This window comes from Melozone crissalis, unplaced genomic scaffold (assembly GCF_028551555.1).
Source record: "Melozone crissalis strain CALT ecotype California unplaced genomic scaffold, PUWL_Pcris_2 ptg000045l_1, whole genome shotgun sequence".
Taxonomy (NCBI): Eukaryota; Metazoa; Chordata; class Aves; order Passeriformes; family Passerellidae; genus Melozone; species Melozone crissalis.
In genome coordinates this window covers 25,392,263-25,417,987 of record NW_026535823.1, presented here as the reverse complement: position 1 = coordinate 25,417,987, position 25,725 = coordinate 25,392,263, and the positions used below count along the sequence as shown (strand labels likewise).

Genomic DNA, 25,725 nt, shown 5'->3' with positions numbered 1-25,725 from the left:
GGAAATTTACATGCTTCCCATCCTGTCCCGGAGCTGGGCAAAAAGTGATTTTTTGTTTGTTTGTTTGTTTTGAAGTAAAGCAGCTCTGTGGTACTTGTCAGGAAGAGGATGAAGCATGAACAATGAAAATAGAAATTTCCACATTGTTCAGATTGATTTAAGTGCATGCAAACTGTCAGTCGTCTTTTTAGTGGTCATTCCGGGTCAAAACAAAGTGGCTCATGTTGCCTTTGTACTGGGGGAAATTGAGTGTGCAATATGCATGGGTTTATTTCATTTTAGAGCAGGTAAATTTCACCAAACAGAAAAGGATGTAGGTTAAGAAACGAAAGTTATTGGTGTAACTGGACTCCGGAATTCTTTCAATGGATTTAGCTTTAAACAGCCAAATACTAAGCCATGAGATCTATTTCATTTCAGTGGATTAATGAGGAACACAGTAACAGCTATTGACTTTGCTTTGTGGAACTGTTTATGTGAAATGAGATTTACTAGAAATTGAGGAAATGAACGTGTGTGGAAGAAAACAAATAATCCGGGGGAGATTTAAGATGGTGTCAGTTACTGCTATGATATTTCATTCTTAACCTGCTTTTCGTCGTTAGTTTTGGAGCGGTCTATTTCCAGCCTTATCTTACTGTCCTACTTTGACCAAAAAAATTCTTGGTGATGTGGGGGAATAAGGATTAAAGGACTAATCTTTGGTGTGATTAAAATGTCCTTAGAGTGCCTTCACCCCCTGCTCCCCTGAAGTCCAGTAGGAGCTATTTGAAGGGGAAAAAGTCTGCCTTTCACTAACATTTGGTTCATCCATATTTCAACTAGGAGTCTTAACTCTGCATACAGCCTTCAGAGCAGATTTGTTCCATACACTTTTGAATGTATTTTCTTGTTTATCAACAAAAATAATTAGAAGAAAGCCCCTCAGGACCTGTGCATTATTTAGCACACATCCAAATCAAGGAATTCGTTTTACACTGTTCTGTCTGAAAGGTTTAAATGCCTGTCCTCTCTGTTGAGCCCCTTCTTTAAGGTGAGGTAAAAATAATTAACCATTCGAGACATCCTATAGTGTTTGGTTGTATTAGGTCAAAAATGGCATTAGAATCAAGCACATGAAAGCACCTGGTTAAAAATGTACCACTTGGAAGCTTTTAAAATGTGAATCATGCTACATTTTTTTCTTTCCAGAGAGAGTGAGCAACAGAGAAAGGAAAAGGGACAGAGTACAAAACTCACTGCTGCCCTTAACCATAATTGTTTCTGTCCAACTTTTAAATAGAAACAAAAATTTCCCATTCATTTTGCTCCAAAAATAATCTAAAAAAGACCAGTAAAGGTATTACTGCTATTGGCAAGCAAAGGACAGTCATTTATGCAAAACATTTGTGCTGATTAAAATAATACATTCCATTTTAATTGTTAGAGAGAATTGACAAAGTTGCTGAAATAGATCAGTGTTCAGGAGGAATTTTCCTAGATTGAAGCTTTTTCTGGGAACAAGGCCACCAGAACAACAGGAGACAAAATTAAACAAAACAAACCAGATATTTATTTTCTTGCTTCCTCTAGATTTCCATGCATCCTGACACCTGGCTAGTTGTTTAACAATAGTAATTTGTAATGTTATCACACCGTCTGGCAGTCCTACTGCTTGGTGTATTACTGTGCTAATTTAGTGGAGTGGATTAGTATTGCAAGGTTTCACCTCCCAATTCCAGGTCTTGGAGCCTTCCTTAAGCAACACGTAATTAAAACCCACAAAAATGGAAATCAGAAATTGAGCAGCTTTTCAGAAGTCTCGCAGGGTGTTTGCACAGTTTGATGAGAACATCTGTGATAAATTATAGTCCCAAATCTGCTAAGGGCATCAGTGGTTTTTTACCTGTTTTCAGCATTAGTATTACAGGAACACTGCACATTATTTCTGCATTCAGAATTCAGGTTTTAGGACTGAGCCTTGCTGAATCATGTCAATGCTTTTGTTTCCCACATCCCCAAAGTCCAGTATTTTTGCCCTAAGCAAATTAAAAAAAAAAGGACAAAAAAAGCTTTTTTTCCCTACTTCTTCTCCTCAAAGGCAGCTTTGTGCTACTGCAAATATTTAATCTGACTACATGCACCAAATCTGTTAATCTGATACCGTGAGGAGGAGGAAATCTAGGAGTGGTCCCGGTGTGGTACTTGGTTTTGATCTGCTCTGAAAGAAAGTGGATACACTTGCATTTTTGACCAGGAACGATCTTTGAAACGTTCTGTGCGTGGCTTTGAAATGTTGATTGTCTTAGCCGGATAAAAAGATTAAGATGGCTCATATAATTAGCTGCTTCCTGGAGAGCCAGCTCCTGCAGGTAGGGCAGGGAGCATTGTTTTCTGTTGTAAACCCCGAAACTTTGTAGTTTGATGCTCTGCTCACCCTGAAACCCTTGCACAGTCTTTCCTGCTGCTTTTCCACATCACTCCCATCCTCCTGCCTCCTGCTTAGATCCTGGGGGGAAGTGTTATCCCACCTCCTGGGACTCTGGCAGCTGCTGGTCACTCAAAGTCCAGGCCCTGTGTATGGTTGAGCTGGTGTCAAGGTGTCTGAATCCCAGCAGAAGGCAGTGTTGGGAGCCTGGATGCAGGGGAATTGGTAGCAGGCTTGGGTCAGGTTGAAATTTTACTGCTCCTTGGTATTTGAATTTTCAGGGTTTTCATGGGAGATGGGACAGAAAGAGCTGAGGCAGGTGAAGAAGAGGAAGCAGACAAGTCTGTCTAACAGCACTGATGTTTATGTAGAAAGTGGCCAGAAAAGGTCAAAATCAACTTGGCCAGGGCTGAGAATTGGTGAGGGGTAGATGACATTCCAGGCCTTCTTGTGGAATTCTGGCAGAGGCACTGCAGCCATTACTTGCTGTGAGGGCTCATCCCTGTGTTTTCTGAGGGCCAGCTGGGATTAGGGCTAAACTCTCTCTTCTCTTTGGGACCCTCATGTGGGTCTATGATGGGAAGCTTTCCCCAGGCTGTTGTTGGAGTTAGGAGAATTGTGAGGGTGGCTCCTGCAGCTGCTCAGGTCTGGTGCATCCTCCCTGATGGCCCAGGGCTGTCTTGGGACCCTCATCACCCTGGAGTGCTTGCAGTGTCCCCACTGAAGGTCTGTACAGTCAGCAAGGGGGAAGTCTTACTGCTGTACCCAAACTGCTGTTCCCTGGGGAGGTGGATGGCATCTCTTGCTTGTATTTGATCCTGTTTCTCAGCGGGATCCACAGTCCCAGACAGTGTTCATAGCCCTTCCTCCACATTAGAACTAAAATCCCTTCCCCATTCCATCCCGAGCTTGCTCTCCTCAGGGACAGTCTGCCTTCAGCTCATAGCAGATTCCCTGAATCCCAATGTTTGTAGGGGAAATTTTGTGTCAGGGTCCAGCTTCCTGCCAGCCTGTTGGTGGGGAAGCTGTCAGGCTGGTGAGGAGCTGCCAGCAACCCCCTTCTCTCCCCTTTGGCTGTTTGGGAAGCCCTGACTCCGGTCTCCTCTGGCTGGTATCATTTCCAACTGCAGGGGGAGATGTTAAATATCAAACCAGTGTTGATTGGATCAGAGACGGCCTCAAAGAAAGAAACCTCAGACTGTGCCAGATTAAACTTCACACTTCACCATTCTCCCCCTTTCATTTCTTTGCCGCCTCATTCTCTGCACAAATAAACCTCATCTCCCCGCTTTCTACCAATGAGACAGCATTCATGGGGCAGGAATGACTTTGTTAACAAAATCAGTCTTCATTTCCCAGGTCCTGCTATTCCATCAAACCCTGGGACATGGCAGCTTTGATTACTCTGGTGATAGGATTAGAGGGGGGAACAAGTGCTGGTTAATAAAAGGCTGATGGGTGGTCCATCATGTTTGGTCACTGACAGCTCTGCAGCCTCGAATCTGGACCTTCAGTGGCAAAACAGTAATATACAGAGTAATATACAGCCAGGGCCACATCCTGGACTCTATTCAATCTGCCCTGTCCTCTTGAAAAACTAAACATTTCTGTGATCACAAAGCTGGGATTCTCCAAGCTGACAGGACCAGTGTAACTGACTTCAAGAGAAGTGTACTTATTTGTCCTAATGAAAGATCCGGGCTCAAAGTTTTCTGAACTGAATTAAAGGGCTCAGTTTCAGAGCTAGCTGACTTTTGATAGTCTGCATAGTTTATATGAGGGAGTATTACTGATTTTTTAAAAAATTTTGAAATAAAAATGGTTTTTGCCTAGTAGAAATGGCATCTTCTTGCTTTTATAGAATTTCAGGCTTTGTGAAGAGATCAGGAGTCATCAAGAACTGCATTACCTGTTTTGATTGCTGAATGTTTTGAAAGAAATGTTGTTAAAGAGTTTGATTTCACACAGCTATACATAGTGCACATAATTTTCAGCTTGCTGGCTTTTGTTAAACTATCATTCCTTTCACCCCCTTATGCCCCAGGGTAAAAAAAATCCCCCAGCAAAATTAACCTCAGGGTAGAAATTCATATAGCAAAAATAGAAATTCTTCCATATAACTAGTGGGAGCTGCTTTATGTCTTCACCAGGGAGCTGTTGAAGATGAAACTATGCAAGCATTAAAACAACAATAGTGGCAGTAACACCTGAAAGGATCAGCAGCTGATGTTTATACCCATACCCACATGTAGGTGTTGCTCTGTACAGCCAGTGACTGTGTGCTCCTGCTCCACAGCCCCTTGGAAGGCTCACCCCGGCATTTGATGGCTATTAAGAAAGCAGCCAGTCACTAAGGATGGCTCGAGGGGCAGCTGGCAGTTAATCTGTTTTATTTATTGTGTATAGAACTGCCAGAAGTGTTTGTACAACAGGTCAGGTATGAGCCCTCCTTTTCCCTCTGATCCTTCACACTCTCCTTGGTAACATCCAAACTTAAGGCAGGCATACCTGCCTCCCACGAGCAGGTCTGGAGGACTCTGCTGGTTGATTTGTTTGCAAAATTATGGGTGCTGCCTGTAATTGGTATTAGGTAGGAATTATATCTTTGTAAGATCGTTCTTGAAAGGGCAAAATCCCCAGAAAACAGTGTGACAGACACTCAGGGGAGTCCCTACTGTACTTGGGGCAGCTTAACTTTACTAGTATATAGAAGTCAAATCGTACAGAATCATGCCATTTTTTCCTGTGTGTGTTTGCCACCTCAGAGCTGCTAACCCAGTAGATACTGGGTTAGCCCCTGTTTAGTAAATGATATTTTCACAGTGATGATTTTCAATCTGTTTGTTACTTGCTGTCACTTTGTGATGCTGTTGCAGCAGCAGTCAGGATCCGCCTTCAGGCCCAGAGTGCTTTGCTTATAAACAGAATGAACCGTTGACCCTAAAATCCTCCACTTGAAGTATAGTGCAACCTACAGTTCTCAGAAAGTCTTTAACAGCTCCCCTCAGCTCCCTAGTGAGTAGCAATCCACATTATAAAGGCAGCCCACATCATTTGGGCAAGTCAGAGGTTCCTGGATTGCAAAGGCCAGAAATGATCTTACACAGGGGCACTCACTCACTTTGCACTCCTGCAGAGAGGAGATCAGTGGCAGGGCTCCTGGCAAAGCATATTTAGGGACTTCAGAGGGACATACTGTAAAATAACAGGTTTCCCTTGTGCTATGCTTTACACTGCAAACCCTTATTAATGTTTTCACTGTTGTTAGGAGTCGATGAGACAGGTAAAAGGCAGAAGAAATCACAGTGTTACTGCTTAAACCATGGGAACTTTGTGTGATTTCTTTCATCTTTTGGTCTTATTAGTGAGGTTCCCTGCCTGCTTGGATGAATGACTGTAAGCTGGCATCCTCAGAGGGCAGTGTTTAAGTTATAGCAAAAAAATGGATATTTTCAGCAATGATTGGTATTTTAGAAACTTCATTGGTTTTAACTTTCAAGGGTCAGTGGTAGAAGAGCCCCATTTTGCAAGGAAACATATCTGCCTTGTGTTCTCACACTTTCCCAAATCCCTCTTCCAGGCAGACAACCAGTACAGATGCTCAATGCCACTATACTTAAAATCTGCAGAAAGCACTGTAGGCTGATGACACAATTTCAGTATCTTTCTGAATCTCTCAAATTATTTCTAGGTTGCAATTATTAAGACATTTTTTCTGAGCATTGCAACAATTGTTGAACTTAATACTCCTTCTGTAACCCCAAAAGCATTATAGTTTCCATCCCGCTTGAGACACCAGAAATTAAACTGGCGCCTGCAGAGCTTAAAACTGCACATATCAGTGTTTGTACTTAATACCTCAGTTCTTGGGCTGGAGTTGGAGCAAGACTATGCTCCGTGCAGAGTGGGAACAGACATGCAACTAAACTGTAAGACTGGTTGTATCCATCACAACAGCTAGTAGTTGTGGTGTCTCAACACCTCCATGAATTTGCTTTTTCTGGTGCTCAATGGAACAATACAGTTATTTTGTATAATTGTTACTGTTTATTTGATCTAATTGTCATTTAAGGGCATGGAGAATGAAAAGTGACCTGGTTAATACCTGTCAGAAGCTCAAGCAGGAATTCACACTCATGTCTGCTGCTTTTATCACTAGTTATTCCAACACCAGTCATTCACATTTCAATTTCCAATATTTTAGAGCTTCTGGTGCAAGTAATTTCAGGACTTCTAGCACAATATAAATGAAAGTTGGTAAAAACTTTAAATTAAAACCATGTGCTCAGCATTTTGAAATGGATGTTGTATGGCTTGAGGAGGCTCATTAGAAAAAGTATTTTTAGTTTGAATGAGATCAAAGACCCAAGATTTTCCAGTCTGAGGGTTGTTTAGCATAGTACTGGACACCCCATTTCTCATCATACATAGACTCCCATAGGCCAGTTATGCCTGAAGAAATCATCATCCCTGAAATATTGTAAAAATTAGATTCATTATCAGTGGACCACTGCTGATCACCTCCGTCCAGGTACTGCAACAATGCTGAGGGGTTGAAGAGTCTTGGAGATGTCAAAAGTGAGTTTTATTCCTGACTTCCTCAAAATCGGGGTTTCAGCCCTTACCAGTGGGTAGCAGTGTTAGAAGTGACAGGCTGAATCCTCTGTGTTGTACCCATTCCAGAGTCCTTTGAAGCCAGGGAAAACACTGAACCATCCCCAGAAACTCCTAGTAGCACACAGAGAAAAGATTGTAAAAAAAGAAAAAGAAACGAATCTGATATCTTCTTTTCCTAGGCTCAGTTAGTGTGGAATTACGAAGCCTTCCACATGAATTCCAGTCCAGAGGTTCTTCATGCTTGGGTATGCCTGCAAAATGGGAGTTAGGTAAGGTGGGACAAAAAGCTAGGAATTCAGTCATTGGCAGTTTACTTAGCTGTATCAACATAATTAAGCATAATACCAACAAATGCTTTATGTTTCCACCAGATTTAATTAAACTTACTTGCTGCTGCTACCCTAACTCTTCCACTGGGGCACTTGTTGGGAGACACAGATATCTCCAATATATAAAACAGAGAAGAATCTGCCTTTATAGGGCAAAGCAATATTCATCAGACTTAGTGAGCCAAGGAATGAGAAAAAGGAAACAAATCTTACAGTTATTTTCTAACCTCTTTCCATTTTAATAAAAGTCAAGTTATGAGGAACACAGGAAAAGTATTGCTTTCAAGTAGGCAGTTCTGTGTCTTGAAAGTATCCCCTCAATATTTTAGAGACTGTACTAAATCCAAGGTCTCCATTAGGCTCCCTCACTTTTGTTAGCAATCACAATGAAGACTGATTATTCTCTGTACGCTTTCTGCCACTGCACAAATTTAGCTCTCCTTTGATTTCTTGCAGCCTTTTCCTATTACAGGTGACAGCATAATAGTGATGGGGAATAGTTATTTAAATGTGAGACCAAATGCTCACAGTGCAGGAGTTTGCAGAGTCAGCAGAGAGGGAGAGGGCAAAAGGGTGATTTGAGAAACAAGCCCAAGTTTTTGAAGGTCTTTGTATTCCTGGCATGTGATTATTTACAGTTTTAGAAGTGATTATTGAGATAAATGTTATGCCAGAAGGAAGTGTGATGGGACGTCCCAATGTGTCTTGTTGATTCTAAAACACTGGTAAAATGATCACAGCACTATTAATGGTGAAAATGCTAAGCCCTACACCATGAGAGGAACTGGTTCTGACATACTGAGAGTCAGGTGGGATGCTAACTTGTAGTTTGCTTTCAAGCTGAAGTAATTCTTTATTTTTGGGATATCACAGGGGCAGAGAAGGTACAAGTGTGCAAAAAATGTCTAAAAGTGTTGTTTTCATAAGAGTTAATGGTGCAAAAAGCCCTTCTTTTTAATAATAAATTTCTTGATTAAGACAGGAAAAAGCTAGAAAGAACATTCTCAAAAAAGCTCATTGTCTGCCTATTGGAGCAGATAACTCACTAACACCCAGAAGTGAGCAAAGTCAAGTTTTCTAATACAAAGTTATGGCCAATATATGGCTTAGTCTTCAAACAACTGGGGTGCAGTTCAGCTCTTTCAGCATTTCTCCATTCCAGTCCCAGAATACCAACGAGAAAATACATCCACAGTCCATGAGACCAGGTTATACCATCCTGAAATAATCCAGGTGTTTGGTGGCAAGATGAAGTTGAGAGGCTCAAGACAACAGGCCTTTGCAGGCATGAAACACTGTCCAACTTTATGGATCTGCCTGTCTGCAGACTGGCATTGGCCAGCTTTTTACCCAGCTAGTTGTGTGAGGCCAGAGAGGATTTTCTTTATTAACTTGAGTGGCTTGGCTGTGAAATGAGACATGCTGTACAGTGTATAACTCAAGCTCGCTTTCAAAGCAATTTTTATTGAAGCTGGGTATCCAGAGAGATCTGAGCCTTTAACATGTAGTCATCTGAAACACACTCTAGGAACTTCATAATTTAAGGCCAGCATTTGCACTGGTTCATATTCCAGTAATGGAATAGTGCTTGCTTTAAAAACATACAAAATTTATATCTAAATGTACAAAGATGGGACTTTTTCTTGAAAATTAAACTGACTGATCTGAGCACTTGCTGTGTGTTAACTGTGGCTGGATAAGCTTGGAATGGATGTACCCTGTAGGGATTACAGCATATTATGGCTCTGAAGTGGAAAGCAAGCATCATTGATGAACTCGTTACATTCTCAAAGCTGGAAGTATTAGTTGGGAATCACTTGTAGTAGTACCCCTTTGTATTTTAGGAAGTACAAAGAGCTAAAATCTCCCAAAAGGTGATGTATTTTGGCACATTTTGGATGGGTTTTGTGATTACTGACAAAGAGATCCCAGTGGAAGATATTCCTAAGAATGCAAAACACAATCACTAAACCCACACAAGATCCCTTATCACACTCTCTCTAAAGTTGCTGCAGATTCATTTGAATCACACTGGAAAGATTTATCTCTTATTAATGGAGCACTCTTCATTTTTTAAAATTGAGTTGTTGTGCAACACATCAAATAACAATGTCATAACACATCATAAATCAGTTTGTTCAGTGAAGGATTCCACATGAGTTAATCTAACATCCTGGACACAGTTCATGAGCAGTTAATTTTAGCAGTTCTCTTTGATACATATCAGTTAAGGCAAAGCAACTCCAGCCATTATAGAGTACAGTCAAAACTGGTTAACGGCAAAGCAAGTACAGACAGAGATTGTTCACAGATAAAGCCTTTGGCAGATCATTCAAGGGATCTTTGCTTTATATATAGAACAATTGTAGCTCTAATACCAGCAGTGCAGACACTCTGGGACAAAGAGAAAATGCACACACACACCAAACCACAGAAGAAAACCACACACACCACTTGGTACTTGAGTCTAACAAGAAAGTCAAGCTAAAGTTCACCAACCCTGACGTAGCTACCAAAGAGCTCCATGGCAGGCAATGAGATGGGAAGAACCACCCCCAAAAATGCATTCAGGAATTATTCCCATTGTCAGTGTGGGAGAAACTGAGAATGTTTGATTTGAAACACAAAGTCATCCGGCAGGCTGCCAAATGCCATTTATCTCGAGGTCACACAACGTAAATAACCCAAGGGTTAGCTCCAAAGCAGGAGGGAGCTGAACAAGAGTAGGGGAAGGGATTCCTCTCTCTTCCCTGTGGATGTTTGGCATGCTACTGACAATGTTTTGAGGCCTGGCACTCCTGATGAGTCTGGTATATTAAGAGCAGTATAACACAGCAAAAGCAGAGAATAATAGCTGAATGTAGCATTATGGAAGGGACCATGGTTTGAGACCAAGCCACTAAGCTGTCTCACATTTTCTGCAAGAATTAATCAGGGACACTAATTAGAAAAGAAAACTTCAGCAGTAAAAAAAAATCTTTTGGATGCTTAAGTCTGAAAAGATTAATCCCTGTTACACAGTAGGGACAACCAATGTTTATTTACTGTTCAGCTGAGTGGTTGCATGAATTTTTCTGTTCTTCTACAACACGAAGTATCACAACCTTCTTATACTTTTTAAGAGAACAACAAATTTAACTGTAACATCAATAATGCATCATTATCAGTCAGGGAAGGAAGAGGTGTGTTTTCCCAAGAGTGCTCGGACCTGAGGGAATAGCTTGGAATATAACTACAGGAGAATCCCAAAAGACTTGGCACCTGTTCTCCTGTTCTCTGAGGCAAAGCTCAGTGTAGTTCCCACTAAAACAAATCAAACAAGTTGGCAATCCTTGTACTGGGAACCCAAAACTGTATCTCTTGAAACCAGGCAAGGTGTCTTTCCTGCTGGTTTATGCAGAAAGGAGTTTCAGGTAGATAAATAATTTATTAAGAGAATAAGAGAGAAAAGAAATGTTAGTCAATATTCTTCTAATTTATTTGTGATTTTGATAGGCTTAAAAACCAGACTAAGTAGAGTTACTTGTGATTTCATGTTGAATTTTTGATGCCATGAAAAAAGTGAACTAAACTCACTAAGTCAGAAGGAAAACTAAAAGTGTTTCAATTCAGTCAGCACCACATGAGGTCACTCTGCAGAGTCCTGTACATCTGTGTGGCCTGAGCACCATTCCTTCCAAAATGAAGGGAAGCAGGCTGGGCATGTGGATAAAGAGCCCTGAGTCTTTGTATACACAACACAGACAATTTTATACCTGTAGGCCTTACATAATGTGTTAGAAACTGAGGCATCACCTCAGAGGTTGAATTACCCCAATTATGTTACTGCATCTGGGGCTAAGACAATGATTTTTTCATCTATAAATTTCTCTTACACCTTTCAACTTATTTAGTACTCCTAGAAAAAGAAATATTTGTATGTGGAGGGACTACAGTTGATGAGATGGTGATGTGAAGGGGACATCTGGAGAAGTCCAGGCTGATTGTGAACTCCACAACCTACAGCTCTTTGGGCAAGGGATTATGAGACACATCTTCATCCCTGGTGAATAGAGTGGCTCCACCCCTCTTTGCTATTTTAGCCCCTAAAGGAATTGTTTTTCTCAAATGAAAATGGTCTTGAAAAATGGCAGAGAGCATAGACTTGCATCATTAGCAATGAACCAAGGTGCTGTGTGTTGCAATGACCTTTGTTGAGGGATTGTTGTGTTGAAAATCCCCTGATTTTGGCACAAGCTGGAGAACTCAGCAGTTCCACTTTGCATGTCCTGCCATCATTCAACAGGCAGACCCTCTAGCTAGACATCACAGTAGGGCAGCCAGTTGGCTTCTCCCAACCTCCTTAGGTTTCCAGATGTCATAACAAAATGAGAGAGAGAGACTTAGCCATCTTCCATGTGTTTATGCTGGAGCTGCTAGGCAGAAACCAAGCCACAACACTGCACAGCTTTTCAAAAAGGACTTAATAGGCCTCTCTGTAAACAGATCTAAATATTTGCTCCAGTGACATTTATCGCATCACACGTCTGGCGCGAGTGTTTCGTCCTTGTTTTGCTTGCATGTTTGGATTCTCTTATAAACATTAATGAAGTGCCTGAATACAAATGAATAATCCTCCCCCTTTCTTCCCGCCGTGGAGGGGAGGGGAATGGGAGGGCATGAAGCAATAATAGTTCAACCTTCAACCCGTAATTGCACGGTACGTTTTGATGACAGTTTTCTCTCTCACGTGCTTTAAAAGACTTTATTCGGAAAGTACATCTATGCAGAAGGCATTGCACCTTTCTTCAAAGGCAGCTGCAGCCAGAGTTGGAGTGGGAGCACTTAGCAGGCAGCACTGTGTCATTTGATGTTTGAGCAGACATAGCAAGTTGACTTGCTGCTGGGTTCCCAGCAGACTGCCAGAATTCTGTCCCATCTACAAGGCTTTTAACAGAGGATACATTTAATATATGGTTTCCTAGGCGTCTGCTGTTGAGCTGGACAGAATAATGGGCCTGAAGCACCTCAAATCTAACTCCATTTGACAGTTCACCTACCTTTTGCTGGAGAGCTGGGGTCATTCAATAGGTATTTTCCAATTACCTACAGCTTTACTGACTGGAGACAGTGTGTTTCCAAGTAGTCCCTTCTGATCTTTCAATGCCTTTATGGAGGCCCTGGAAAGTGGCTGTCTTGGTTGTCTTTGTGCCTGATTTTGAACTGAAACCTCCACATCCTCCTTCTGATTTTGTCACTAAAGGAGAAGGAGAGTGTGGGGTAAGGAAAGACTGACCAAATCTTGTTTCCATAGGTGGTTTCTGTGGACACAACCTTTAGAAGATAATTCTGTTGTCTAGGGTATGAGAACATAAACCAAATGTATTAGAAGACTGTTTCCTGATCCTGAGAGGGGTGAAATTGTGAAACAGATCAAGGCATCATCCCTGAACCTCTTCCAGACTAGGAAAACATTGAGTATCTCATTCCTGTGTGGGAGCAGTTATATTACTGCTCCATTCTCCCTGTGCAGTTCAAAATGTCACAATGTCTTCCATGCACAATAAATTACCATCATCTCCTGCCAGGTGGGACAGTGCTTTGTTCAAGACTTTACTAAGCATCTTTAGTTTCTGCAGCTGGGCTTGTAGGAGCAGTGGTTTGGCTTGCTTGGAAGCCAGTAATAAAAGAAATTTTCTTTTAGTCATGAGGGGCTCTTCAGAAATTCCCTGAACTCATGCAACTAAGCTCTCAACTCTTTGTTAAGAGCAAAACTGCTGCATTTAAGCTGTGGGACATAAAAGAAGTAATCAGTACTCGGAAAGTTCATTCTTCAAACAGTCTTTAAGAAAAAAATCATCCTGTACATGACATCTATGGGTCTGTTGTGTGCGATACTACTAAGTGCAAAGGATTTATGTCCCAATAGTCAGGAGTTGGGAGGTCAAAACTAACACCCAAGAGGAAAAAAAATGCATGTGTTTCCTTCATCTGAGTGATTAGGTATAAAATGGGTTAAAAATTAATACTGTCTTTGGTTCAGCTTGTATATGAAAACATTCAGTCTGCACATACTTGAGTACTATTCGAAAGTGCCTGTCAACCCCATTAATTATCAAATTGCTTATTCAGTCTATGCATTCCTTGCATAAATCCATATCAACTTTGCCTCTTGTAACAGTGTTTGTTTATATGAGCTGGAACTCTCAATCCTGAGCAGGCTGAAACACCTCTTGAAAGAATTTCTTCGTGTGCACCTACAGGGACCCAGCCTAATTCCTATTCAGAGGATGCTTTTTTGGTGAGGAGTTGGGAGTCACAAAATTGGCTGGAAAGGTGTCCTTTTGTCACTTCTGTCCGTATTGATAATTCAGAGAGAAGAGACTAAAATCATTACAGTTCTCAACAGCTGCGAAGTGTACACCAGAAAAAAACAAAAAGCTTGGAGAAAGGGATGGAAAAAAGAATTTGCTGATATTTTTGTCATCCTCTTTCTAATGTGCCAATACTAATGGAGGCTTTTTTTTTTAAATGAACTTATAGTCCAGTGTATTCTTTTGTCCCCATCACTCAAGCATTCTGCCTTTTGCTCATTTGCTGGAACACAAACATGGAAGTGTATTTGGAACTAGCTGGAGTCCTAAAAAAACAAAATTAAGGCAAGCTGCCAGATCAAAATCTAATACACAACATATGTTTACAGGGTTATAGTCTCTTGCCATGCTGGCTTTAACAGCACTCCAGTGTGAAGTAGAGTTAATGCCTTCCAAGATATTTTAACATCCATCGTTCTTATCAAAACAGTAAAAATACTGGTTTTATTTCATCAAATGCACCTTTCCTCTTGTCTGAAGCCCTTTGAATTCCTCACCACATTTGGGATCAATGGAAGAGTATGTCCTTGGTTGTCTTTGTCCAGTTCTCCTCCTCTTCCCAAGAGTTTATATTCCTGAGGGGTGACCAGGTTCATCCAGCAGTTTGGCAGGCAGCCCTGAATAGGACCCCTGGTTTGAGAGAAGACAGTAATGTTGACCCCCATGTGCCTTGTGCATTTATGTGTAACTCATGACACTTTCTGAGGAGTCTGTCAAGAGCAAAGGGTTGTCCAAGTCTAAAACAAAGGATTGAAGTGAACGAGGTGCTTTAAGCTGACTTGGGCTACCTCAGCTTGTCCAAATGTAAGAGGTGCCATTGTGTTTGCTCAAACTTTAGTCCTTTCTTGGGAGCCTTGTGCACTCAGCAGAGGCTGGCATTTGGTGTGGCCAGTGAGCCCCACTGAGGCTCTGTGGTTCCTTTTGGGCTGTGCCTTACACACTGCTGGTGTCTCTCATCCCATGGTGCCTCTAACCATCCACAGCACAACGGGACCATTGCCACTGGAATCTGCTGCAGTGGAGGGCAGCCAGCTAAGGCAAGGGCTTCAGTGGCAGTTCAACATGTAGGGGTGGGGTGCAAGGGACAGCACTGCAGGACAGAGGGAATGGAAAACAGGGACAATTGTGCCAGACTCCTGTCACCTCCTGTGGCTGCTCTGCCCGGTGTGCAGTACACACTGTACAGCTCCTCCAGCAGCAGCTGGATGCAGCCTGGAGTATGCAGGGTCCAGGGAGAATAAACTTGAAGTGTCTGAAAATTTTGTGGGATGAGACAAAGCCTTGGTGGGTATATGAGGCTCTGAAATAGCAGCAGCCCCTCAATATTTCTTCTGCTCATTCTCCATATGTGGGATATACCTGTCCATGATCCATGAAGCATCCTAGGTCAGCTGTACTCCACGAGCTCTACATGCACTATTCCAAGCTTATCAGGAGAGCTGTTAGGAGGATGCAAGAGTTTTCTGGGCTCTCAAGAGACAGTCCTGATGTGGCCTTTTGTGTTCAGTTCTCTGCGTGCAAGATGGGCAAGATATTAGAGCTATTTATTTTTGGAAAATGCTTTTTTTTTTTTTTAAACAGAAACAGTGCTCATGTAATTTTTTTTGTATTTGAGGAAAGAAGCATTCCGTGAAATGTCTCAATTTCAAATTTAAAGAGAACTTAGAAAAACCATGAGTCTCATCAGTAAAAGAACAATCTGGTGAGTGACCCAGTTGGAAATTTTTGTGCTATTAGTGCGTTAAAGATAGAAAAGGCTGAATTTTAAGTTTTTTATTGAGATATTATTGTTTTTCCCCAATGAACTGTAGGTAGCAACTGAAATGAAAATCTTGTAGCAGTTTTGGATAAACTTGCCAAGGGAGGAGAAAATCCTCCTATGCCTCCTTGGTGGGAGCTCTCTAACACAGCTTCAAGATGCCTGACTGGAAGGTTATTTGAAATAGGGTGACTTTACCTCTGTTGAATATAGAACATTCTTTAGAGATGTCAGGACAGCAATGGTTTTTACAGCTTACTTAATGTGTAATTACACCTGATTTGCAGCAGGTCAGGTCTCTGCTCACATCAGTAGTGTCATGCTGTGCATGGTCATTGAAGTTCTTGAAGTACAGTTGAATGACATGGGAGGCAGGACATGGCAGTTTCACCTCAACATTTCATCAAGGAAATCTCTCTTGGATTGTCCTAGCTTGGAGTTCATTTCAGAAATAAAAATCACATACATGGAAGGCCTCATAAGCTGTTGTATAAATACTGTGTTTGCATCTCTTGCAGCTCCAGGACTTCAATCTTTGTAGCTCAGATCTCACCAGACAACCAACTTACCCTTTCACTTAAGGAGAAAGTCAGAAGAGGTGGTCATGGGTTGGACTTGGAGGCTTCATCTTTTTCTTTTATCCTAAGAAATGTCCTCTTTCTATCACTAAGGAGATGAGTTGCCTAGTTCAGCTTTTGAGTCAAAAGTTTAACCTCCTGCTTTCAGTTCTTGTTTGGCTTTGCTGTTTGGTTCTAAACAATTTCTGTATCCGTTCCCATTATGTTATGCCTATTTCTGTTTGCCTGGCCAGTGCAGAGTAGTGTTTAAGAGATTCAGTCAGTGAAGTCCCTGTTGTCTAATTCCTCGGACACAGTGACTGTCAGGACAATGACCTCTCCCTGACAAAGGCACTGTTTCCTCTATTTCAGCAGTATTCGAGGTCCTGACCACTTGCTCTGTGCAGAGAGAATTTGCTGTGTGTTTTGCTGCTGCCCAAATGCAGATGTAGGTTTTGGATTATGAGATTTCAAGTTCTGAGGATCTGCATGGGTTTTAATGCTCTTGATGACAGAGCCAAATAGTGTTGTTATGATAAAATTCAAAATTCATCTCTGAAGCACCTCTTTCTAGCGTTGCCTCATGCATTCTCAACTAGCAACGTATTCCTTTGTCTAAGTGACTTCCACTGTTGGAACTTTTTCCTAACATATTTAAGGTTTTCCTTTACTGCTTCCAGATGTAGACCCTTGTTTTACCATTCTTCAACTCTGTAAATATATTTTCTCTGGTTCTAGTACTGCGCAGTTCTTTGATAGACAAGATCATGCTCTCTCTTTTAGGAGTCATTTATTAAAGAAAGTTTTTACAACTGCAGACAAAAAACAGGCTTCTGCAGAGAATGAATTTCAGGTTTTGTCTCGTTGGTTAACCAGGATTCACACCCCTTCTGGGACAGTTCCTAGAGACACCTCGTGGCTGTCAGGAACTCTACAGAGCGCATTGTGCTCGTGTCAAATTAATTTATTGTAAGTCTCAACATCCAGAGTTATTTGAGAAGGAGTTAAGAGTGAGGCTGCCAACCTTCTAATTAAAAGCTAGAAATATTTTCAAATTCTCCTCTGATGGAAACAATTAAGCAAATCTGTTCTAAAGTGGGATTACCCCCCAAACCCAACAGCAACATGTTGTCTGCCTGAGTATAATTAAAACTATCGAAGGAAATTTTCTATTCCAAGATGAAAGGAATTGTTGGTTAGTTCCTAGATTCCCATACTCCAGTTTATACTCCCATTCTGTAAGAAGTACAGCAGGCAGCTCAGACTACATGGATGCAGTTTGTTGCTGGGATTCTTAGCTTCTCAGTCAAAACACACTAGGCAGTTCAGAAAAGTAACAAAGCAAACCCCATTCCTTCAAACACACCAGTCCAGAAAGAGTTAGATGATAAGCTTTGTGCAGGAGGAAGACAGATTGACTTTTTAGGTTTCAGGTCATCTATTAATGTAGAAATTTAAACAAGTTGAATCCTGGTAAGCTTGCTCACCAGGCAGTAAGTCTTTCTAGTGGTAAGTGAGCAAGACCTAGAATTCACTATCTCTCAGAATTAACAAAGTGTGCAGCCTTTCTTGTGTTTGATACAGACTCTGTGAAAATGATATTTTAAAGAACAGAAGCCTTTAGAGGAATAAAGTTTATATATAAACTAAGCAGTTTTACTGGGTGTAATTGCTCTAGACCCAGCTGAATAGAAGTCTTGTGATTACATTAATCTTATGTGTTTAGATCCAATTATTCAAGATTATACTTACCATAATCTGATCACAATTTCATGTATATACATATAAATAAAAATGACAGGTAGGTGGAAATAGTGTTACCTCTCCTTTTCTCGGTGAAAATTGAATCATGCAAAATGATGGAAACCATCATTCCATAGCAAAGGAGAACAGTGTCCTACATTTGCTTTGCACAAGGCTTTGCCTGAAATTAGAAGGTCCAAAGAGTTCCTCAGATTCAGGGGTTAGTTCCTACTTGGGGCAGGAGTAAGGAGGTAAAACAGTAGCAAGAAAAACAGAGTTATGGAAAGTATGACTTTTAATGATAAATCTCCATCTTCATGAAAGCAGAAGCATGAAAGCAATAAAAACTGTCTGCTTTACTGATTTTTTAAATATCCTGGTTGAGTAGGAGAGTCTCATTACTGAAGACAACAACTCCAAGTTAGTAGTAGGACTTCATAAAGATTTTTGTTCCTTAATCAGAACCTAGAACCACCTAGATAGGGTTAGAGTTAGATGTGTGTGTTATCATCTTGAGCTGAGATTTTTTCTAGGGGTACTTCCACACATTTTCTGTAGATGCCCAAGCAGTCTCCTTGCACTGGGCTGTGTATCCAGCTATTACTTCTTTCTGTTCTATGGAAAGCATACACGAGGGTAACATTCAGGTCTTCCAAGCATTAAGGCTTAAAAAAAGTCACCATGTTTACTTCAGCTTTCCCTTTCTAAATTGCTTTGACAGCCCTGTGCTTTTTAAACTCGTTTTGGGGAATATCCAGTCTGCCATTGGAATTATTTGAATTGTACAGAAAGAAAGGAGGGCCTGTTTCCCTCCGAATTCCATATATTGTGTCGCTGGAGCTTTTCATGTTCCATAAACAATGCTCTCTTTTTCTAACCCTCTCCCCCTCCTGCCCATAGCCTGACTTTCTATAATTTTCTTGACATGGACAACTCAGCATTTTTGTGAAAAGCTATGACTGATTTTCTGCAGCTTTACAAACAGGAGCTTGCTGGTGATTTCAAGAGGATCAGGTAGTGTGATGCAAGCGAGACTGGGTCGGGTCTCTGGGACTTCAAACATGTCTCAGCAGTGCATCTAGTTGTGAGTGATTGTTTTCCCTTAAAGCATTCATGATCTCCAATTGGCAAGTCTCCTCTCATAACTAAGGAGACATTTGGAAAAAAGTTGGTATTTTTAAATATCTTCTTAATCCCTGTAGAGCTCTAGCTACATACAAGCAAGTGGCTTCATTTTTCCACACACTACTCTTTCTTTAGTTAATAATTCAGTTATTATGTGAGTGAAATCTCAGGAGGTATTCCGAGTTGCAGGCACTCTGTCGTTTAAGTTCATTTCAAGCTTCCTATGAGTCTTTTAATACTTGAATGGTGTTTCATGGTCTGTCTTTGACAACTCATGAAGCTGGATCCCAGGAGGAAAATCACAGCCTAGATAAGCAGCCATGGTAGATACTGCAAAAGCAGTAGTGCTTGTGTAGCACTTCAGTGGATTGATGCCTCAGTATATTTTTATTTCTTTCTTTACCAGGAAGATGGATAATTTCCAATCTTAACAACCACGCATGGGAAGGATGAATAAGCAGTATTTGGGAATGGAGTCTGATTGGTTACACCCTTGTCTGGCTATGCTTGCTGGTGCATTTTGCATAGCATTTCTGGAATACTTTTCTGTTGAAGTGAAAGGGTTGTTGCGGCATTTGATTTCAGCCTTGTAAAGGCTTTAGAAGAAATGCCAAGCCCCTGTAGTCTGGAAGCGGCAACACTGACCATGTGCCATGTCACGGAGAGGGAAAATAACTCCCTTCCAATGTTTGCACTTAGCATGAGTGTCACCAGAAAGCTCTAGGTTGCTCTTAAACTCCCTTGCAGCCTGACAGCTTTGTGGTGGACCTGAGAGGTCTTGGGTTAATGTCATCTAATGCATCCTAATGGGCAGCCTAATTGTAACTGCCATTCCAGCTGTCCCTTGTGGGTTTAACTCATGTAAATGAAAACCACAGCTTTCCAATTTACTCTTCGGCATGAAATATTATATTCTCCTTAAGTAATGTGTTTTAATTGCAGAAGCAAGATAATATATATATATGGAAAGAGTGGGTGAGAGCTTGCAGGTTGTATATAAATAGCAGGGCTTCTTAGTTTGTTTCTTTTCTTCATCAGTGACCTGTCTTCTCTCACCTGGCTGCTGACTTTACAGACAGGGAACAGGCCCCAGCTGCTCCCAAGGGGTGAGACCGCAGGTTGAAATGTGTGGTCACTTATCCCAGCTCCCATCTGCTGCAAGATGTGCAGATGGTTGGACACAGTCCTCTGAAGCTTGCACATGCCCACTTGATGTCAGTCTGGAGTGACTCTCTCTCCTGATTTATGTTGGCACAGAAGATCAAACCCCAGCTTAAAAATGAGGTGACAGAGACATAAAAAAAAAAAAAAGAAAGAAAAAAAAAGTCAGTAGACACTCAGAGGCTGGGAAAGGCTGCCAAATAAGCATTCCTGCCCTTGCTTACGATTCTCCACCACATACAACTGGCTGTGTACGTCTGGGAGCAGCCAGCATAGTGATCTATTCATAAAGGGCCAAACTCAGGAGCCGACCTGCAAGGCTTGAGTACATTGACTACACACAGGGAAGGTGGAGCGAGGGCTCTGAGGGGCTTCTTGGAGTGGTGCAGGACAAAAATCCCCTTCTTTCCAGCTAGCTAGAAAGCAGACACATCAGGGGGAAAGAATGGTGTTGTGCTTTAGGGCTTTACACTGGGTTTTGGGACAGCAAGGACCTGTTCTGTAATTGAGCAGAGAGTGTAATTTCTGTAATCTCCAGCTGCCTGGGTCCTTGTGAGTTTCCTTGTCACTCCCTGGAGCTCCTGCAGGAATGCTCTGATTTAGATACTGCCCAATGCTTACTACAGACCTGAAGCAGAGAATAGCCAACACTGCAGGACGATGATTTTGTCATCCCTGCACTTGACTGGCTGACCTTTGACACGTCCTGTTCCACCAGGTCCTGACAGAGAGAGATACATTCATGAAGCACATGAACTGCTGTTTTCTAGTGATGATGCTTTTTATCTATGCCATTCTGGAGAACTGCATTGAAACCCACTCTTGGCTTGATGTGGAGCTTCCGAATGGGGCAGGACAGAGGTTGTGAAGAAAACAGAATACTTCTCTTCAAAATGGACAGCCATAGCTGTTGTTTTCAGGACAATGATTTCTGTGTTTTCATTGTGGGTTGCATGCTCTTAGCTTCACCTCGTCCATCTCACATCAGGGGCAGAGCTTGCAATGCCACATATTTCTGTGTATCTTCTCAAGTGTAGATATAAACTCCCATGTATAATCCACAGCATTGGAGCTCATTCAGGGAATGTTTAATTTCTCCTGTTATTAGTGGTGTGTAATTGTAATTGGTAAGCAGTCACAGGGGCAGCACCTTTAATCTGCTTAGTGAGCCATTCCTAAAAAGGGATAGAAAGACCAACAGTGAATGACAGATATTTTTTGCTTGTGCTTGAACAGTGTTTCCGCTATGCCCTTAGATAGGCTGGGGGATATTGCTTTACTTGGGTGTCCTCTCATTGGTACTCTCTTAACATTTGAAGTAATCTCAGATCAGCATCTGAATATGAAAATGCAGTTACAGTTACTCCAATTCTTTCCACAGAAAACCTACTTGCTTTTAGCTCAATATTGTCTTTTCCCCTACTTTTCCTACCATGCATTTTATGATAACTTACCCTTGGGAAGCAAAGCTGGTTGTGGCACTGGGCAGGTGCTTCTCAGCATTTCAGCTACTGGCTGTCCATCTCAGGGTGGCAGCTACTTTTAAGATGTTAGGTCATCACAGGAGTGTGAGTAAAAGTATAATCCTGGCTCAAGGTTTGCTCCTGATGTATTTAAGCAATAGCCTATGAGGTAGATTTGTGGCAGCCCTAGATGGGTTACTTCAAATATGCAGGTTCTGTCAGCATTCCTGATTTCCTATCCCTAAGGTAAGTCAGGCTCTGCCAGGTTTCAGCTTTGGGTGATAATAAATTCAGAAGCCAGTTGCTAACAGTCACAGCTTGATTGCATATGTACACACAGAAGCACACATGCCGAGGAAAAGCAGAAAAACAAAGCTCTCCAAAAGGAGTTATTTATCTGGTTCTTTGTTTTCCTCCTGCCGCGTGTGAGCACAGCTGGGATTCCTGCTCGGCCGGGGGTTTCCAAGGGGCAGGCGGCTCCTGCAGAGCCTCCTCCGAGCTGGAGGTTCAGAGCACGACTCCTCCACAGAGGCAGCTCAGTGTGAGGAGCAGAGCTGCACTGACCTCACACCATGAGAAAACGAGGCTCTCAGTGAGTGATTTGGCTAGGAAAAAATGGTAGAAGGAAAGAAACTAAAGAAAGCTTCTTCTGAGCGGGGGATATTTCAGTGGTCTATTTTCTGCTGATCATTAGAAGATTAACTGCTGGTCATGTTCCCAGTTAGGCACTCTCAGAGCTTTTTTGATCCTGGGCAACAGGTTTATTTGCCTAATTTATTGTTGCTCTTAGAATTTTAAACTCAAATATAAATTAAAGTCTTTTGTTCTGTACAATTTAAAAGCATGTCTGGGCTGAGGAACCCAATATTTGGTTTGGCTTCATGTTCTGAGATGTATTTCAAGAGCTTCTGGGCATTACTGGGATGAATTTGGGGCTGCAGTTTGTTTTCTGAATTATTTTGGTGCCTGATGTTTCTGCACTAAGAAGAAAGGTCACTGCCAGCTGTTAAGCAATGAAGAAGGGGAGTGGTTGTAAGGAACCTATTTAGGCAAACCAGTTGTTGGAGTGTATCTCCTAAAAGGAGACAAAGTTAGAAGTTGTTTTGCTATCACAGCTGATTTCTGCAACCATTATTCCAGTTTGGAAAGAAAATTTTCAAAGAGGTGGAGACTATAAAAAAACCTAATGAGTTACATCTACAAGTTCTGCTGATTATCCTGTAAGACAACTCAGAATGTATCTGCTTCCAAGAATCTGAGAATCCTTCTTGGATGTCTTGTCTTGGAGGGGGGTATGAGTTGGCTTGGAACAAGTGCTAGATGGGGCTTCAGCTTTTCAGCAGTGGTTCATCATTGTCCTTGGTGTGCTGAGTGACCCAGGGCAAGTCACTTCAGCCCCTCCAGATTTTGTTTATTGAGGGACACTGAATTATGATGGATGGTAATTATATCCCCTCTCTGTGGGGAGATGGGGAGATCGTGGGCAAGGAGATCATCTTCAAACCACTTCCACCCAAGTGCCGCTGTGCTGCTGTGCCTGCCAGGTCTGCTAAGCTCTTCAAGGTACCATGCCTCTTCTGTCTGTGAAACTTGTCAAAATATCCTGTCCCTCGAAAAAGATACATTTGGGATGTCAATAATTGGAATATATTGTTCTTGGCCCACGGGGAGTCTGACACAACAGCTCTACCTTAAACACAGCAATCAGCCTGCAAAAGCCAACAAAATCCCACAGACTAAGTGATAACAACTGTTTCACTTTCTTAAATCTCCCAGTAATCTGAGGGATGAGTGAGCTTCGTAGCTTAGAATTGCTCCTAAGTACAATTTACTGGGGTTTGTTTTTTAATACCCATATTTATTACAATTTTTTTTAAGAAGTCTTTTCACAAGATTTGCCAAAGAACATAAAGGTTTGTTGTAACGGATCAAATCACTTATCCTTATAAATCCACTACCCTCTATCTGCCAGTGATGACTTGGCTCCGCTCGAGAGTCAGCTTGTGTGTAGTGCAGCTGGGTGAAGGCAGGGCTGTCCTGAAGGGCTGAAAGCCTCCATCCTTCCATCCCTCATTCTGACCATGGCAGCCCAGTGTTGGCATCCCCTTCTTGTTGCTGTCAAGCCTGCACTGCCACTGGTTGGGAAAGGCTCAGAGGAAGCAGGTAGGCTCCAGAGAGGCTTTGTACTGAAAATATGTCCTCTGGCCAGGTAAGCAGGACAGAAAATTTGATGTAGAGTTTTTTCTTATCATGGATCCAGTTTCTTTGGAAGTAGGAGTGATGGGAAAGAAAAAATCCAAGATCTGAAAAGTGATGTGTGGATCACAAACATGCATAGTAACTGCCAGAAACAATAGGGTCTTGTATTCTGGGTAATCTACAGTAAAAACATAGACTCTGAACTTCATCAGTGCTCAAAGGCTTTGAGCTCCATTTCCATGTGCATCAGTGTCATAGATGCTCCCTGCACTTCCCAGAGATGAAGCTGTGGCAGCTAAAATGAGGTGCCACACCTAGGCTGAAGGACACCTCATGCTGCTGTTCCTAAGGTTTCAGAAAGCCTGAAAGGCATTTCTTCACTAGGATTAGGCATTAGGGATTTTTTCCTTGCATGTTACAGAACTATATACCATTATAGAAAATTAAGATTCTTGTAGTAAGGCACTGTCTAAATCCATCTGTCGTGGGACAGTCACTGCTCTGCAAGCCAGTGGGTGACATTATTCTGAGGGAAGAAATCCAGCTGCTCTCTCTGCCCTGAATAGGCCATGTAACCTTGGGACAGTTGTGCTCAGCTTCCCTTTTCACCTTGTCAGGCTTTAACCATATGGTACAAGACAGTTCCTTGTTGAAGGAGGGGCTCAGCTCAGCTTGCCATCGTGGGCAGATGTGGGGGAAGAGGAAGAATTGAAAACCCTCATGTTTTGGATAGGAAAAAATATCCTGGTTGTGATCTACTGTTGCATGCATAGGTCAGGGAAGGATTACCCTGTGGTTAAGGAAGAGGATGGTATCAAGGGACAAGTTCTGTTCCCAGCTCAGCCACAGACTTCCTTTCGGACCCTAACACTTCATTCTTTGTGGCTTTGTTTACTCACCTGTCTGATGGGAATAATACCGCCTACATCAGAGGCAAGTTGTGCGACTCTGTGTTGATGCACGTGGTGTTAGTTAGGAACATGAAAATGCTTTGTGATCCATGGATTTTAAAAAAATGCACTGTAAATTATCAGGGCTGTTACTTGAGATTTTAGTTCCAGACACTGTGCCACAAATCAAAATATCTCCTTTTATTTCTTACTGTAGAATGTTATAAAACATCCAGTGATCAAAAGGTTGCACTTCAGAAAGCAAATGCAAATTTTGGACAGCCCATCTAAAATCTAATTTCATATTTAAGCTTTATATATGTTCTAGTTTCCATTGATATTTGTCATGTTATTTTTATTTTATATTTCCTGGCAAAATGCTCTTCTCAGTTTGTTAGTGTTACCTATCCATTGTCCAGTACCATTTGCTTCCATGTTTAGTATTTCAGGTTTTACTTTACATCTCCCTTGGCTTTAGAGAACTAAACTATTCCTGTGCTCATTATTCAGTTGGAATTTGGAAGGAACTTCAGATTTTTTTTTCTTTTAAGTCTGTTTTTGTTACAGGCTTCAGGAGCTCACTGAAAAATTCTTTAAGGAAGACACCAAACAGGAAGGTGGAAGCCTTGGTTTACTATTCCTTTCTGATCTCAAGCTGTCTGACACCTGAGGTCAGCTGCAGAATATAATTTTATTCAGGAGACATTCTATTGTATAAAAGGTATAAGGTTTATATAGTGTATTAAGGCATGTAAAAAAACTGTTACAAATAGATTGTCTGGGATCACTGGGAAAGGCTGTACCTTCCACAAGGCCACCATTTAAAGAGCCTCACAGGTTTGTAGTGAGGAGCAAGGTCCTTGTCCTCAGTAGTGTTCAGTTGCAGCTCCATCAGCCAAAGCTCTCCATCAAGGCATATCTTACCAGCAGCAAGTGCTTTCTTGTGTGACCAAACAACAGAGATGCCCAGTGGCGAGAGCAGCCTGGCTCCCAGGGCCACCACAGGGTCACCTCCTGTGAGCCCATGGTGGTCAGACAAGCCCAGAGCTGGGGAGGAAGAGTCATGGTCCCGCTGAGACTGTCTGGAGCCAGCCTGACTTCCAGCAGTCCTGACCAGACTAG

At 41.8% G+C, this 25,725-nt stretch overlaps 1 protein-coding gene across 1 annotated transcript in view; it reads left to right on the top strand.

Annotated features, from left to right (window-relative positions):
* TRABD2B (TraB domain containing 2B) overlaps window positions 1–25,725 on the top strand; it is a 258,853-nt gene that overhangs the window by 1,404 nt on the left and 231,724 nt on the right. The window lies entirely within an intron of this gene.